Below are 17771 nucleotides of genomic sequence, written 5' to 3'. Positions count from 1 at the left end.
CCCGCCTGAGCCCTGCTGCCTGAGCCCGGGGGTAGGGGTGGGGGGGCTCTGGTGGGGATTTAAAGGGCCCCAGAGCTCCAGCCCCCACTATCCACCCCCCCCAGGGCCCTTTAAATCCCTGCCAGAGCCCTGCTGCTGAAGCCCTTGGGTAACAGCAGCAGGGCTCCGGAGGGGATTTAAAGGGCCAGGGCGGTAGCAGCGGCTGGAGCCCGGGGCCCTTTAAATCCTCGAAGGAGCCCGGCGGCCGCTACCCCAGGGCTCTGGCAGCAGGGCTCCGGAGGGGATTGAAAGGGCTCTGGGCTCCGGCAGCCGCTACACAACGGAGCCCCAGGCCCTTTAACGCTCTGCCAGAGCTCCGGGCTCCTCAGTGATTTAAAGGGCTGGGGGAATTAAGGCCACGCCTCTTCCAGTTGAGGCCACGCCCCCTGCTCAGGACTCCAGCGAACTGGTAAGTCCTCTAACTTACTTTCACCCCTGCACACAGGACCCCAGTGATGCAGGGGGCCCTGCCAAGCTGGGGGAGATGTGGGGCAGGGTTACGGGAAGGGCCTGGGAGCCAAGAGGGTTGTGCATGAGTCTGCCCCATCCATTTTCTGTGCAGACCCCTGGCCGCGGGAACTTCATGGAAACCAGAGGCTGTGTTAGAGCTGACATCTCCGACTAAGGGTGCGTCTGCACATTGAGTGGGAGCAAGGCCTGACTAACTTTTTGTGTACCCAGTGCCAAACATATTTGTGGGCCCCCATGCGGGCAACGGAGTGGGGTGCAGGGAGGTTGGTCCCTGAGTGAGGGGCCGGCCAGGGGCAATGGGGCGTGGCATGGTGGGGGCAAGGACACTGTTTACAAACTGGCAGTCACCAGACGCACACTGGCCTGCCCAGCCCTGTAGTGCCAGCGTGCCCCTTCCCAGGTGAGCCCATGCTGTGTCAAACAGCCCCTGCATGTCCCCCAACTCCCTATGCCCAGTGCCCCCCAGACCTGCTATGCCCAGTGTCTCCCCCACAGACCCTTCACCACAAATGCACAGCGCCCTGCACACCAACACCCCAGCCCAGCACCCCCCACAGCCTCGCCACAATGGCCCAGCACCCCCACACAGAACCCCCACTCCCTAGCGCCCCAACACACACAGATCTCCCCCACCCCCCTTCCCCACACCCCCCCCACAGACCTCCCCCACCTCCCAGCGCCCTCCCAACAGACTCCCCCACTGCCTAGCATCCCACAACACACAAACTCCCACGCTGCCCAGCGCCCCCTCACAGCCCAGCACCTGCCCACAGACCCCTCCAGAGACCCATTCCCCCCACCCTGCCCCCCGGCCACACTCACCGGCCCGGCTGATCAACAGATGGCAAGAGCAAACGAACAAATGCCCAATTTACCGAAAAAGTCGGGTTCGCTCTTCTAGCGGGGCACAGAGGAACGTTGGGGGTGTGTGCGATGTGAGGTGCCAAGTTGTGGGGTCAACACCAACCCCAGGCAGCGTGGTGCTCGGGGGGGGGTGTGTGGAGGGGGAAGTGTCAGCCCTGGGCAGCGGCGCGTGTGTGTGTGTGTGGGGAGGGGGGTGTCAGCAGCTGTGCGTGGAGCTCAGGGGTGGGGGGTCAGCAGTGGAGTTCGGGGTGGGGGGTCAGCCCTGGGCAGCGTGGAGCTGCGGGGCTGGGAATAGCAGCCCCACCTGGGCAGCGCAGAGCTCTGGCTCTCAGCCCCAGCCCTGGCTGTGGGCAGCACTGGGCACGGAGCTGCCGGGGGGTCAGCCCTGGGCGGTGGTGGCTCTGGCGAGCCCTTCGGGCAGAGAGGCGGCTTGGACGAGCCCCTGGCCATCCTGTCAGGATGTTAAGTCACTCTACCTGGAGGGGCCCAGCCAACCTCCCCCCAGCCACTGGTCCCCGCACTGGCCGAGACTGGCCCGGCTTCTCCACTAGTCAGAGGCCGCTGGGAGCCAGAGCTGCATTGGGGTCTGGCCAGGGTGCAGAGAGGAGCCCTCGGCCGGCCTGTGAACCAACAGGCATGAGCGGTGGAGAGGAGCCAGTGGGCTGGTGGGGCTGGGTTGGGGCCCCTTTGGAGCCCGGATAAGCCTGGTACTGAGCAGGAGGTGCGAATTCCAGCGCCAGGAGACACATCTGCTCATGCTCTGGTCGAACTGCAGCACGCAATGGAGTGCGTGGCCATGGCAGCACTAATGGTGGGAGGGCCGGGCCGAGCCGAGCCAACCTGAGCACGATCCCCTCGGAGACACTAGCTCCGTACCCAGGGGCTAGCGGATCCTGCCCCTCATGCTGCCGTGGCCAGATCTATTTCCATCTGTCAGCCCTAGCGCAGTACGTCTGCTCCGGCTGGAATTCCCCCTCCTGCCCGACGGGTCGCCGTACCCGGAGAGCGGTCAGACCTGCAGCTGCTGTGTTTAGTGGGGCTCTGGTTCCTCCCAAGTTTCTGACTGGGCTCCTTTCCAGCAGTCGGTCCAGAATGCCCTTCTCTTGCTGGCCATGGAGCCTGTCCTGTCAGGAAAGAGTCGTGTGCTTCCCTCTGGAGGCAATTCCGACTCCAGCCATTGTCCTGGTGACAACCCTCACAAACAAGGTGTTCTCCTCCCTTGCCTGCAGGAACATTTCCTGACCCTCCCTGTGTCCCCCCAGTGTCCTCCCTAGCCCCGTGAGCAGTTTAGTGATTTCCGGTTGCCTTTGCTGAGGTATGCAGCGTGCCTTCCTTTGCAGCCACCTCATGCCAACCCCAGCCAGGCCTTCTCCCCTCATGATCTGCTGCGTCTCAGAGGGCAGGCTGTAAACTCTCGGGGGAAGCTGTGCGAGAAGAAACCAAGGGGACGGAGTAGGTGCCACTGTTACTCCTGCCTCACGCAGACCCCCTTGTGGTCTGAGCCCTTATCATCAGGATAAGAGAGTTAATCTGGACCAAATTACAGAATGGATAATTGCATTTTTCTCCCTTGGATCCCCCCACCCCTCCATGGGTCTTAGTGTGTGTATTACTGTCTTGTACTGCCCAGCCTAACCTGTCCTGCAGCGCCCAAACAGCTGTCATGTTCCACCCCAGAGATGGCTGCCTCTCACTGCAGAGAGAGTGCTCACTGTGCAGATTTCGTAAAGTGCTCTTGGATCCTGCAGGATGAGAAGGAGCCGGGTCATATTACTGCCTAGACATTATCATCATACCAGAGTCATCAGTATTGACCATCAGACCCCAGATTTCCTGCAGCAAGTTCCTACTCCCAGACATGCAAGTGTCTCAGATCTCACTATGTGAGAACTGCTGACTCTGTCACGGTGACTGTTATGCCATGTGCAGGGAAGGAGGCTTGTGGGTAACACACCCCCTCGCAGAACTCAGGAGCAGATCACAACCAGGGAAAGGGGTACGCTCATCAGACAATGCATTCTCAACCAGTAATTCAACACCCTTGGAAAATCAGCCCTGGACGGTGCCCAAGGAAAAGACCCAACGGTCCCTGCCACGTCCCAGCAGGTGCCAACATCCACATACAGATGGTAGCCATTGGAGCGGGAAGCTGGCCCAGCAAACAAGTTGATGCTTCCAGAGATAAATCTGCCTCACCAGGAAGGACAGAGTGGAGAATGCATTGTCTGGAAGGAGAACAGACAGCTCTTCTTTATCTGATAATCAAAGGACAAGAGAGAAATGGAATTGGAAAAGGAAGAGAGAATAGTGTCTGCCTGGCTTGCAAATCAATCAGCAATCCCTTCTGAGCATGAGGGGGAGCACAGGGCTACAAGGGAGTTACGTCTGTCTGCAGTATCCTTGGGATGGAATAAGGTCTAGCGGCAGCCGGAGCTGGACAATCATTTCAGACTTGGGCTGAGTCGTTGTTCTGTACACATCTCGGTTTAGAAATAAATAGGCCAATCCAAGCTAAATGAGAATAGATGACTCTGTGCCTCCCTGAAACACACCAGGCCTGCACTTCTGAGCAGTGGGGAGTTCTGATGTTCCGCCATGGGGTTGACCAGGGGCCCTGTCATTCACACCTTTTAAATGATAGAATCCCATCATACCCCTAATAGTCTGCAGTGCTGCACACCCAGCTAGAGAGGGTGGTAAGCAGCCTCCATAATGTAAGCAGCCTTAGATTTCTGAGACAAGCTCACATCAAACTGAATAATAAACCGATCAGACGGAGGAAGGGGAGAGCCCCCAAAGTGCCTTTGTGATTTAAAGCTCAAGAGTGGGCTCCTTGCTACTGCAGGCTGCTCTAATCAGCTGGCTCTGAAGATGGGCCACCAAAGCAGCCAGAGTAAATGCTGAGGTTAAAATCTCTGCTAATCAAACTGCTTTTGAGGAAGATATAAGTGAAGTGAAGGTGGCCAGGGGCTGGGGCACACGGGGCTGCCCTGCTCAGTCTGGGATGAGGATGAGGATGGGAAAAGCAGCACCACATCGAGGTAGTCTGACCCCTTGCTGCAACAGGAGAATTTTAGGCCAGGTCACTGGAATGTCACAGAATCAGGTACCAAGATCTTTTTGGTCCTGCTCTCTGGAGCTCAGGCCATTAGAGAGCAGAAAACACCCACTGGACCCCAGCTCAGCACTGACACGCAGGGTGGAAGTGTCATTGTCTCCCATGCCAGAGCCAGGAATTCCAGGTGAAGATGGACATGCGTGGAGCTGGGTGCAGAGGACTGTCCAGCAGAGCTGTAAATACTCTGAACTATGGCTGTGTTCTCCTTGTGTTCAGCTCCCGGCCAGGGAGGGAGAGTTGAATGTCATTTCAAATAAAACGATGTGCTCAGCGTCCTGCAAGGTGACTTTAGACCAGTGAGGAACTTGACGAAGATGAGTCCCAGAGACGACAGCCACACCGCTGGACTGGTGTCACCTTCCGACTCATCGCCAAGAGGCGGGTGGCTACTGAGCCTTGGATATCTCCAGTGATGGGGACTCTGCCGCCTCGCTTAGCACCTTGGCTCACTGCGCAAACCATTCTCATATCTTTATCAGGGATCCCTCTGTGGCAGACCAGGCCTGGGAACGGATGGTGACTGAGCCCAACTCTCTTCACAAGCTCCCTTTATGCGCGTGTAGGTGGGCGTGACACTCTCTCCCACCACCGATCGCCTGCTCGCCACACTGATCGCAACTAGCTCCTTTCCGCCAAACGTCGGGTCATTTTTTGCAGCTCCCCTTTTCATTTAAATAATAATCCCAGCAGCAGCAGCTTGCATTGTGACACTGCCGAAAAGGCCAGCCTCCTTGGGAACCAGCACCCCTTCGTGCTTGGCGCTGTAGCCTCTGTAACAAAGAGACAGTCCCTGCCTCCAAGGAGCTTGCAGTCCCACTCCCAGGCTAGCATGCAATGCAGGATCCTCATAACCCTTTCTAGGCCAAGCCTCTCTGAGCTGCTCAGGGGGGTGTTTCCAGGTTAGATGCTGGGCCATGTTTTCCAATGAATATACAAGGCCTTTCATCCTGAGTGTCAGACTAATTGTGAAATCAGACAATTGCCTCCTTAAAATCCTTCAGATCCAGCATCCTTTTAATCTGCTGTTATCCCAATTAGAGAGTCTTCAATAGAAATAATAGCACGGCATGTCACCGGGCCAGTCCTCCTGCCGTCTGCCCTTGGGTTTTTAATCAACATGCCGAACGCTGCTTTGGCACTCTCTCATGTCTCCCGTAGCCTGGGTGTTTCTATTAGCAGACCCTGCCAGACTGCGAAAGCAATGGCAGGAGAGTCATTTCCAAAGGAACAAATGGCGGTTGGACTCAGAACGCAGCCCCCTCTTTCAGGCTCACAAGACATCTTGGCCTTGTCAGAGCATCTTCCCCCAGCCACTACGGCAGCCGTGCAGACTTGCCAAGCCAAGCTGGCTCTGAGCTGCAGAACTCCCATCTCGCACGGATTCAACAGAGCTGGGAGAAGGCGCTGAGAGTCCCTGCGGATCAGGAAGCTTTGGGGCCTAAGTAGATTTTAGGAGAGGTAGAAACACCAACAGTAAAAATGTAACTAATCAGAGCCCCACTCATGCAGATTACCTGGATCAGCCCTGGTACCTTTAGCCCCACAACCTCAGGCCTCTGCCACTTCAGGTATGGAAGTTCATGAGGCAGGCCACCCGCTGGGGCGTGACATGCCCAAGCCTGTGGATTATGCAGGCACTGGGCCCCTGAAGGTTGGATTAAGTTTTGCACTTTCAGCAGGAATTCAACGTGTTGGTGATCTGTGAACAGCAGCATATCCTCCCCCATCGTATGGCACCTCCTGTCTGAGCACAGAACGAATTTTCAGAGATTTCCCAGTAAATCCATCCATTTGTTTTATTAGTTGAAATTAATTAAAAACTGGGGTTTTAAAGAAATTTGGCACCTACGTCTTTTATTTTTTGCCACTGAATGATCATAACAACAGAATGACAGGGAATTTCAAACGATCCAATTAATTTAATATGAATTGAAATCTTGCGTATAGGTTCTATTTGAAGAAATGGGGTGTTAATTAAGCGAAGTTATTAACAGTTGTATCTAGTTATGATTACATAGTCCATAAACAGGCTCAGGCCAGTGGTTTAGGTTACCTTTTAAGTGGAGATATTGTGACATCAGAGATAAGTCAACCATTAAAATTAACCTGGTACACTTTAAATGGATTAAAAACTTTCTAACGGGTAGATCTCAGCATGTAATTGTAAACAGGGAATTGTCATTAGAACATAAGAATGGCCATACTGGGTCAGATCAAAGGTCCATCCAGCCCAGTATCCTGTCTACCGACAGTGGCCAATGCCAGGTGCCGCAGAGGGAGTGAACCTAACAGGTAATGATCAAGTGATCTCTCTCCTGCCATCCATCTCCACCCTCTGACAAACAGAGGCTAGGGACACCATGCCTTACCCATCCTGGCAAATAGCCATTAATGGACTTAACCTCCATGACTTTATCCAGTTCTCTTTTAAACCCTGTTATAGTCCTAGCCTTCACAACCTCCTCAGGCAAGGAGTTCCACAGGTTGACTGTGCGCTGAGTGAAGAAGAACTTCTTTTTATTTGTTTTAAACCTGCTACCCATTAATTTCATTGGGTGGCCCCTAGTTCTTATATTATGGGAACAAGTAAATAACTTTTCCTTATTCACTTTCTCCACACCACTCATGATTTTATATACCTCTATTATATCCCCCCTTAGTCTCCTCTTTTCCAAGCTAAAAGTCCTAGCCTCTTTAATCTCTCCTCGTATGGGACCCGTTCCAAACCCCTAATCATTTTGGTTGCCCTTCTCTGAACCTTTTCTAATGCCAGTGTATCTTTTTTGAGATGAGGGGACCACATCTGTATGTAGTATTCAAGATGTGGGCATACCATGGATTCATACAAGGGCAATAAGTATTCTCCGTCTTATTCTCTATCCCTTTTTTAATGATTCCTAACATCCTATTCGCTTTTTTGACTGATGCTGCACACTGCATGGATGTCTTCAGAGAACTATCCATGATGACTCCAAGATCTCTTTCCTGATTAGTTGTAGCTAAATTAGCCCCCATCATATTGTATGTATAGTTGGGGTTATTTTTTCCAATGTGCATTACTGTACATTTATCCACATTAAATTTCATTTGCCATTTTGTTGCCCAATCACTTAGTTTTGTGAGATGTTTTTTGAAGTTCTTCACAGTTTGCTTTGGTCTTAACTATCTTGAGCAGTTTAGTATCGTCTGCAAACTTTGCTACCTCACTGTTTACCCCTTTCTCCAGATCATTTATGAGTAAGTTGAATAGGATTGGTCCTAGAACTGATCCTTGGGGAAAACCACTAGTTACCCCTCTCCATTCTGAAAAGTTACCATTTATTCCTACCCTTTGTTCCCTGTCTTTTAACCAGTTCTCAATCCATGATAGGATCTTCCCTCTTATCCCATGACAACTTAATTTACATAAGAGCCTTTGGTGAGGGACCTCGTCAAAGGCTTTCTGGAAATCTAAGTACACTATGTCCACTGGATGTCACTCAAATGGAAATGATCATGCAGCTGTTTTTCCTTCATATTATAGTTAGATGCGTAAGGAGGTCGTCATCTTGTTCAGCGATTTGTTGGTCTGTAGCAGACACCAACTAATACAGCTTTTCCTTTATCTGTTAGGACATTGAGCCATAAGCATTTAAGATCATTTTCTTCCAAGTTATCAGTGATTCAGATACAGGTAATGCCATTTTCGGCAGAGTGCCACTCCCCACCCCTTTGCCCACTTGATTCCTTCCTAAGTAGATTTTAACATTTCAATTATGCGAATCATCCCACCAGATTTCAGTGATACCAACTAAATCAATGCCAAACCCCGACCCCATTCTCTCTTCCACCGCTCAGCTCCGTGGCTCCTCAGCCTTCTGCAAAGGAGACCACCTGCTGTTTCTCAGCATCTGGCAGGGTGACATCACGCACTGCTGACGCTGAGCTTTGTGGGAGCTGCTGGACTTGCAGGGCTAGAGGAGGGTGACAGGGAAGTTAATTGGGATATGGGATTGGAGGGGGACTCCTGGACCAAACGTCAGGGCTAGTTCTACCACCACCCCTTGGGACTTTCCTGATCCTCTACAAACCTGGCAGTACCCCTACCCATGCCTGTCCACGAGCACCCATTACACACTGATGAGTCTAAAGGTGGATGAGTGATGGGACTCCACCCTAAGAGAAGAGCAGACTCTGGGCCTCTCACTTGAAAGTGGTGTCCATGGAGAGGCTGCGAGTGGGTCACAGGCTCAGCTCAGGCTGGAATGGGGACACCTGGCAATAAGCAGATAATTCTGATCAATGAACAGCAGTGTGTATGTGGTTCCCTGATTAGATTACACTGATTTTTAAAGACACACTGGCCTTTTTCCCATATTTTTTTCTCATGGGCTCTGAGTTAAGGTTGTTAGGGAGCCCTATCTGTCCATGCCTGATCATCCTGGGATTTATTTTAACTTTAACTATGAATTTCTGGGTTTATCACACTTGGTTCTGGGATAATTACAACATCATTGTAACATACTTTACCCTAAATTATGTATTTATATATATATATATATATATTCTCTACTTAACTCCACCTTAGTGTAATTTGTCTGGGAATAACACAAGAACAGGTACATTCACTGAAATGAAAAGGCAGTGAATTTAAAACTGATCAAAGGAAACACCAGTTTACACAATGCACAAATATCCTGTGGAACTCATTGCCACAAGATATCACTGAGGCAAAGAGCGAAGCAGGATTGAGGAAAGGACTGGAGAATGATACAGATAATCAGTGCATCCCGAGCTATGTCAGTGAATAAAGATTCCAAGAGCTTGGAAAGGAGATAAACCGCCATGCTCCAGGGCATAAGCCCTGACCCCTTAACAGAGCAGGCTCAGGAAGAAACTTCCCCTAAGGACAGGCTAGGTAATCACTGGCAACTTTGTGGTTCCTGGCTTCTTCCTCAGAGGCAGCCAGTCTCTCAGACAGGACACTGGGCTCGCTGCACCACTGCTCTGTCCCCTGCGGCACTTCCTGTGTTTCTATTACAATTTGTCCCTGCCCAAATAAAAGCGGTTGGTGTGTGGGAGGCCTGGAGGACCTGTCGCATGGGTTCCCCTGGCTGTCTAGGTTGGGATGATCCTTGGTACTGATGGGAACACAGGCCATAGAGCTGAAAGGGACCTTCTGGGGCAACAAGTCCAGTCCCTGCTATCACAGGCAGCCCCGTCCTGTTCCTAAATTGTTCCTGCTCCATCTTCAGGTTTCCTGCTCCTACTGAGAGGTGGTTCCAGAACCTCACTCTCTGCCGGTTAGAAACCGGCTTCTAAATTCCAGCATAAATGTACTCGTGGCCTGTTTATCCCCATTTGTTCCTGTGCCAAATTGTCCTGGAACTTCGGTAGCCCTTCTCCCTCCCTGCTGTTTATCCCCCAATGTATTTACAGAGACCAATCTGACCATTTTGCTAAGCTAAAGAAGCCAGGCTCTTCCAGTCTTCTCTCACAAGAGACTCTCAATTCCCCGATCATCCTAGGAGTCCTTCTCTGCACCTGTTCCAGTCTGAATTCATGCTGTGTAGATCGGAGTACCTAAGGGCGTGTATACTTGCACGAGCCAGTCTCCTGCTCTCAGGGTGACTCCAAGTGCGTCATGCCATGTGTTACAAAGAGCACTCTGTACTCAGATCCTCCACCCTTCTCCAGCCTGAGCAATGCTGTCGACTGTCTCTCATGCCCACAGATCTCACAGTGCACAGATACCCTGGACACAGGCAACCTTATGAAAGCCTAGAAAGAAAAATGGCTAATACAGACGACACGCTGCCTTCCACTCCTCGGGAGGTGTTCCTGGCTGGAGAGCAGTACTCACGGACTGGCAGCATTCTATACAATGGCACTGAGCGGGCATTGCTGCCCGTTCTGATTCTCCTGGCCACTGTTAAAAAGCCACCATTGGTCCAACAGTCACCGACATAGCACTACTTAACAGTGAAATAGCAGGAATGATGGTGGTACCCCTGATCCCAGAGGCGGTAACTCTGAGTTGGTGATGCCACTCACCTGACTATAGAAAAAAAATCACTGAGCAATTTGAGAGGGGCCCTGAACTCTGCCTGGCCTTGCCAGCCCAGTCCAGTCCACCGGAGAGAGCTTAGCAAAGTAGTCACCTCGCACTAGCCTGTTAACGGCGTTTACAACAGTTTTGCCTCACCAGAGCAGGGCAGAAGGGTTCTGGGCGGAGAGCATGAGGGGTCGGGGGAGATCAGAGGGAAGGAACAATGTGTGAGGGGATGGGACTGTGTTAGGGAGACAATACTATGTGGTGGAGAGATCCCTGAGTCCCAGAGTCTCGGTGCTGTGAGGGCTTCCCCTGCACTCCAGCCTCAGTTTCCCTGGCAGTGCTGCCTTGATGTGTGTGGGGCGGGACGCCCAGCAGTCATGCCATAGGGAGCTTTTTAGCACTGATAGGGCCATGAACGTTCAAGGAGCAGTGATATTTGGGCCAGGTAACTTATCAGTGAGAGCTCCTGACACATAAACCCAGACTCTTTCATGCCACTGATTCCTTACAAGCAACAGAACTGTAACATGTCAATCAGCTCTGGAGGAAGAGTAATGATTGGTTGAGTTATTTCTCATGTCGCAATGGCCCCAACTGTGAGTGACCTGAGCCGCTGATCCAGCCCTGTCTATAGCAAATCATAACAAGTAGCTACAGCAATCATTAATAATTTAGCTTAATTAAATCTCATTTCTTCAAATGACCAATCTCTGCGATTTTGGTGCATTTTAACTGTGGGGAATCTGCATTATTTTGTTAATGAGATCATTCAAGACATAGAAGGGTCTCACGTAGGGTAGTACATTTCATAAAGGTTCCATTTTAATTAGTTTAACTCAAACTAATTAGCAGACTGACTCGTACATTCGCAGAAAATTCATTCTGTAGTGAGTGAACACGTGCTGTAATTTCAGGGAAATTTGTGGTTTATACTAACATAGAGACAGTCCCTGCTTTAAGTGCAAAATCCAATTCACTCTCAACTCTGGAGACATGACCCCTACCTTCCTGATGAGAAAGTGTCAACAAAAGTGGCCAATTGTCTCTGCATGGTTCATCGTTTTGTACACCCTTATGTCATCTCTCAGCCGTCCCATTCTTTATGCATCACAACATGGTGTTTGCTTTTTTGACCCTTTGGTTCTGAAACCAAGAAGCTAGCAAGGCCCTTTGGAAGAGTCCCTTGGGGAGTGTCCTGAGCACCCCCTCTTGACTAGAGGTCACTCTGCGGCTCTGTTTACCCCTCTTCAGGGCCCCTTACACACCCTCCACACACTTTCTGTGGTAAAAATACCCCTCCTGGCGGTCTAAGTTTATGCACAGAAAACGAACTCAAAATAAAACTCAAAGTTCCAAATTCAAGTCTATCAAACAAATGTTTCTTTTCCTACTCCCCAGTTTTTTGCCTGTAGAGCTCTGCAGTCCCTTCTCTTTGGCCCATTACTTGCAGTGTCACTCTGGGTAGGTCTACACTGCAATAAAACACCTGCAGCTGGCCCATGTCTGCTGACTTGGGCTCACGGGGCTCGGGCTACAGGGCTCTAGAATTGCAGCGTAGACATTCAGGCTTGAGCTGGAGCCCAGGTTCTGGGACCCTGCGGAGGGGGGTGGGGGGGAGGTTTCTGGAGCCCAGGCTCCAGCCCAAGCCCAAACATCTAAGCTGCTGTTTTTAGTCCTGTAACAATGCACCCATGGGGAAAAAGTGGTGGGTGATGAGAACCCACCCGCAGCTGCCCTATAAGCCCTCCCCCAGTGCTTCCCACCAGCTGGCAGGCCCCACAGATTAGCACTTCCACCTCCCTCCCACCTGCCGCAAACAGCTGTTTCACAGCATGCAGGAGGCTGGGAGGGAAAGGGGAGGAGCGAGGATGCAGTGCGCTTGGGGGAAGGGGTGGAACTGGGGTGGGGGAAGAGGCAGGGCTGGGGTGTCACACCCCCAGTGGCCCCCTCTCTCAGGAGGTCCCCTGGGGAAGCAGATCAGCATTGTATGTTGCTAACGTGGTTGCAAGCATCCCAAAGCATTTGAGGGTGGGGGGGGGTCAAAGGTGTGAGTGCGGAGTGGAAGAGTCCTTGGCAGGTTGTGAGAGGCCAAAAGGGGGAGGAAGGAAGAGAGCAGAGAACGGGTTAACTCGACGCCTCAGCTAGCTCCGTCTGAAGATAAGACATTGGCCCCAGTCCAAGGTCATGGGCTCTACGAGAAGTCGGCAGCTGTATTCACATCTTACCCAACCCCCCCATGAGAAGAGGAGAACTAAGCGGAGCAGGGCTGCAGAAATTACAGTGAGAACAAATGAGATGGTGAAGGCCAACGGGGGGGAGAAACAAAGTCTCTGGAGCTGGTGCGTTTTGGGAAAGCCGAGGAGGCCACAGCGAGACGGTTTGGACTGGTGCAAAGAGCACCAGGAACAGAAGCCACCAAACAAAAACAACCCCAAAAGAACCCATGACTTTAAAACTCTCCCGAGAGCCACAACAAATCGGAGATCACAGCGGACCCTGGACGACCCGTGCACGGGGCAAGAACTCCTGTCCACCCTTCCCCCCCACCGCCTTCTTCTTACATTACACCCAGGCTTGGCCAGCCTCGGGTCGTGCATGTGTGAGTATGAAAGTGGGTTAGGCCTGGGGTACTAACGCTTTCCTTCTTTCTTTCTTTGAGTGAAATGGGAGCAGTCCCAACACTCACTGCTGTTATTTTGTTATTTTATTAATAAAGCTTTGAAACTTAGACACTTGGTGTGCTCCGTCATCTCCTCCCCTAAAGATCCTGCAGCCTCGGCATGATCACCTGACGCCCCAGGCAGATTGGTAACAAAAATTTGTCACGGGGTGGAGCAGGGGCAGGGCCTCAGGGGAAGGAGTGGAAAGGGGGGGAAGAGGCAGGGTGGAGGAAGGGACTGGGGGAAGGGGGAGTGGGGGCCAGGCCTGGGGCACAGTTGGGGGTCAAGCATCCCCTCGCTCTTTGGAAAGTTGGCACCTGTGATCACCAAATCCCTCTCTGGGTCCTCTTGCAGTAACCAGGGGTGGCTAGTCCCCCAGTCCCTGCTACAGGGAGCTTCAGCAAACTCTCCAGGCCTGAGAGATTCCAGCTGGACTGAAGTGTTGGGGCAAGTTTGTCCAGCTCTTGTTTCACCCCCTGTTGCTGACCCAGCCCTAACAAAATCATGGTCTGGAAGGCATCTCCTGCCTGGAGGAGCCAGCCATGACGGGCTTTGGCCATGGCAGAGTGCTGGAAACGTCTCCCCATGAATCACATCCACCCCTGAGAAGAATTGAGCAGTCTCAGAGCAGACTCTGCACAGAGGATCTAAGCAGGGCAAGGTAGGACCAGGATGCCTTTCACAGGGTCGGATTCTGCCACCCTTCCTCACACTGAGGGGTACCGTATTCATGTCAATAGGCCCAGGGCCTTCAAGGGGGCTGCTTGCGGGGGTGGGTTACGGCTCATCGTGCATGCTGCAGAGAGGGGCCTTTCAACGCCCTTGTTCTCCAACCAGCTGACCAGCAGTTTCGCCAATTCCTCATGCGAGGCACCAGCCTCCTTTGGATTAACTAGGCAGAGTATCTGCTTCTGATGCCGACTATTGCTGTGCCTTTGGGAATGCTCCCCAGTGCAGAGGGAGCCAGGCTGGGAGGTCCTGTTACTCTTTAAATGGGCCTCTGACATGCTGGCAGCTTGCCCATGCCGAAAGCATGAGAAATGAGACACTTTCCATCTGCCAAGTGCCATCCACCAGCTACAGAATCCAGGCTCTAAAACAACACTTCCCTGGTGCGTCCCCTGATGGGACCTGTGAAACCACCTGCCCCCGCCCACCCCATTCCCTGATAGACCTGAGCCATTCTGGCGCATTAAGGACCTGTCAGGAAGCAATGCTAATGGGCTAAGAGACATGGGAGAGCCGCCACTCAGGAGACAGACAGAGGGCACGCATGAGGAGGGAGAAAGAAAAATTCCCTATCACACAGCTCCACATTTTCCTATTCCTGTGTCTGAACCCTAAGAGTAGCTGCCCTAAGGCCAGTCTGTTCGGCAGGGAGCTCCCCCCTCTGACGCAGGGCAGTGTGTCATACAGGAAGGCACCATTTCACCTCCCCACCCCACCCCAGCCCTGGTCCCAGTGAATGATTGTTTCAAGAAGGGGTGTAACTCCAGATCTGCCCCATGCTCACCACCCAACCTGCCCGGGGATGGAGCTCTGCACTGCCCCATTTGAGAGCATGGGCTGAGGCTGCTGGGGGCAGGGGGAATGGCCCGTTGTGGGGCTAATGGAGGGAGCGTGAGCTGAGATTTGTGAGCTGTCCCCCCTTCCATGGATAAAGCAGCTGAACAGAAAACAGGACTCTCCGACACTATGGGGGAAGGGGCACTTTCAGCTGGCTTCTAACAGCAACACGAGCGGGTTCAAGGGCAGCAATTTCTGCAGCAGGGAGCAAAGAAGTGACACTCCGTCCTGGGGGAGAAACACTGCAAGGACGGGGGCAGGGAAACCAGGGCATGGGGGTGGGGAAAGGAGAAACCCCTCAGAAACTGAAGTGGGGGAGCTGAAATACCTGTGCCCCCGTCCTCCCCAATGCACAAGAGCTTCCCCTGAACAGCACCCCAGCTCGCCCTTTGGTGAGCACCTTGGCTGGGAGCTCACCAACACCACAGACTCTTTGCTCTCGCTGGTGCCCCAGCTCAGAGTGCCTGATCAGTGCATTGCCAAGCTGCTCTGGGGCTGGGAGCTCTGTGACATCCACTAAGGTCTGGTGAGGGAAGGGTCAGCATCATTGTCCCCATGATACAGACAGAGAAACTGAGGCTAACTCCATCCCTGCTATAATATTGGCTCTAGTGGAAGCAGAATCAGAACCAGCCACCAGCGAACACCCAGGAGTCTGTGCCAGAGCCAAGACAGCAAGCCATGGCCTGATTCTCTGCAACTCCCCTCCCGATACAGGGAGGGGGGTGCAGTAAAGTGACTCTGTACCTGAGACCCTAAGAGCACCCCAATGCCGGCTGGCCCACAAGGTGGCCTGTAATCTCACTGGGAAACTAATAACTCACTGTTCATTGATATTTTGCATGATGCACATCTGGCAAACCCCCAAAGGCCATTACAGATCTAGGCTGGAAATACGTTAATATGTGTTTGGCAAGCAATGCTCCAGCCACGCCTGTACCAGACAGAGGCACACGGCGCTGCCTGCTTGAACGTGTCGCCGGTGTGAGCCCACAGACAAAGAAAAGCACACTTACATGCAAGGCGAACAAACCCATCTGGAGAGCGCGTGGTGGGGAAGAGGACGACGTCAGTCTTGACAGGGGATGGAGCCTGCAGCCCAGAAAGCCTTCGTGCCTCGTGAAGCAGGGCCCGGGAACGATGGGCAGATATGAGAAGAAAGAAAAAGCCATTTTGGCCTCCATTAGTTGAGGGACTAAAGGGACCAGAGCTCTTGAAGTCACAGAAGTCACGGGTCCCTCGCCCAAGGGGGCTGAAGCCTCTGGGAACAGAAGAGAGGTGAAAAGCCTGCTTAGGCGAAGATTGTCACTTGCTGGAATTGTTGTCTTAGAAGTGTCGTTTTACTTGTATTTGATTTTTTGTAACCCTTTCGATCCTTACTCCTTATACTAGGAGTCACCCAACTCTAGGCCCTTTGGTTTAATACATTTAGTTTACGTGTACTGTAAACCCATGCAACACTTCGATTAAAACACTTTGTTAACCCAAGTTAAGCTGCTGGGTACTGTCTTTTTGAGGGAGCAACAAACTTAATAAAGACGGTAAGCGTCCAGTCATAGGGCTGGACAATCTAGGATAAACAGTTTGGGGGAAATTGGAGAATGGGAGGGTGTTAGTGTCACTCTGCAAAATCTCTTGGGTGCTGGAAGCCAAGGTGGGCCCTGTGTGCTTTCAGGCTGGCTGTTGGTGTCGGGCTGTGAGCACAGAAGCACAGCACTGAAGGCACCCAGAGTTGCAGGGCAGGCAATGACATGACCCCTTGCTGGTCTGGGTTAAACCCCAAAGCAGCCCAATACCCCCTTGCAATCCCCATATCCCAAGGCTGTGCTTGACCTGGCCTCTGGACTAAATTAGACAAAGCTCAGGCTCTGGAATCCTAGCTCAAGCCTTATGCACTAGGTGCCAGGGAACCCCTCTGGGAGGGTGGGCACTCACCTCCTGAGTGCCTCCTGTTAGCTGGGTGCCATGCTGCAATCTCTCATGCAGCAGGTGCCCCCACAGGGGGTTGACCTCACTAGGCAGGTCTTCAGAGGCTCAGCTTTCCAGCCAAGTCACACTCACACAGTCTCACATGGATGAGCCCCTTCCAGGGCAGCAAAGGGTTCAGCACTCTGTCTGCCCTCACCAGGATCTTCAGTCCTGGCTCTGGGCCCCTTTAAGTCCTGCCCTTCACTTGAGCTTCCCAACAGAGCCTTCTCCTTCTCAGGGCTTAGACCACATGGCTAATGACTAGTGTGGGGAGCCAGTCCCACCCACTACTCAAGGTCCCAGCCCCGGCATCCTTCACCAGCAGCCACACACCGCTCCCTTCAGTTTGCTGCTGCTATTCCCAGACCCTTTCCCTATGCAGCCCCCTCCTCTTCACCTGGCCTCAGGGCTGAAGTTCTCAACTCCTCTCTGTATGCAAGTCCCACCAGCACCCTCCTCCCCAGTTCACCACTTAGCTGTGCCCAGCACTCTTCCCTGCTCTTCCAACCCTAGCCAGGGACTGCCCAGCTCAGCCTGGCCGCTCCTTTTAGCTGAGCCTGCTGCGCTCTGATTGGCTGTTTCCCTGCAGCCTCCCTAGGCAGGCCTGGAGGACCCACCTTTTCTGCTCCTTCCCAGGGGAGGGGTGTTGTAGGACCACGGGGCCTCAAAGGGTCTGGTGCACCTTGCCCCACCCTCTGGCAGCCTTCACTTTACATAAATCAGGGGTGGCCAAGCATACTGACCCTCTGAGCCGCCTCCGACAATCTTCAGAACTTTGAGAGCTGAGGCTCAGGGCTTCTGCCCCACAGGAGGCACCTGCCAGGGCTTGGGGCTTCAGCCCTGCTCCTGCCGAAGCCCCGAACCCCAGCAGGCATGCCTCATGGGGCTGAAGCCCCGAAACCTCCCTCCCCCAACCACGCTGCTGCAAGGCAGAGGTCCCAAGCTCCCCTCCCCCCCAAGTCTGGTAGGAGGAGAATGCAGGGGGTTGTGGGGGGTTCCGTGAGCCACACTTTAACTGTAAGGGAGCTGCATGTGGCTCCCAAGCCATAGT

This window comes from Lepidochelys olivacea (genome assembly GCF_965140295.1).
Source record: "Lepidochelys olivacea isolate rLepOli2 genome assembly, chromosome: 22".
In the NCBI taxonomy this organism is placed as follows: Eukaryota; Metazoa; Chordata; order Testudines; family Cheloniidae; genus Lepidochelys; species Lepidochelys olivacea.
Note: the sequence above shows the minus strand (reverse complement) of the source record.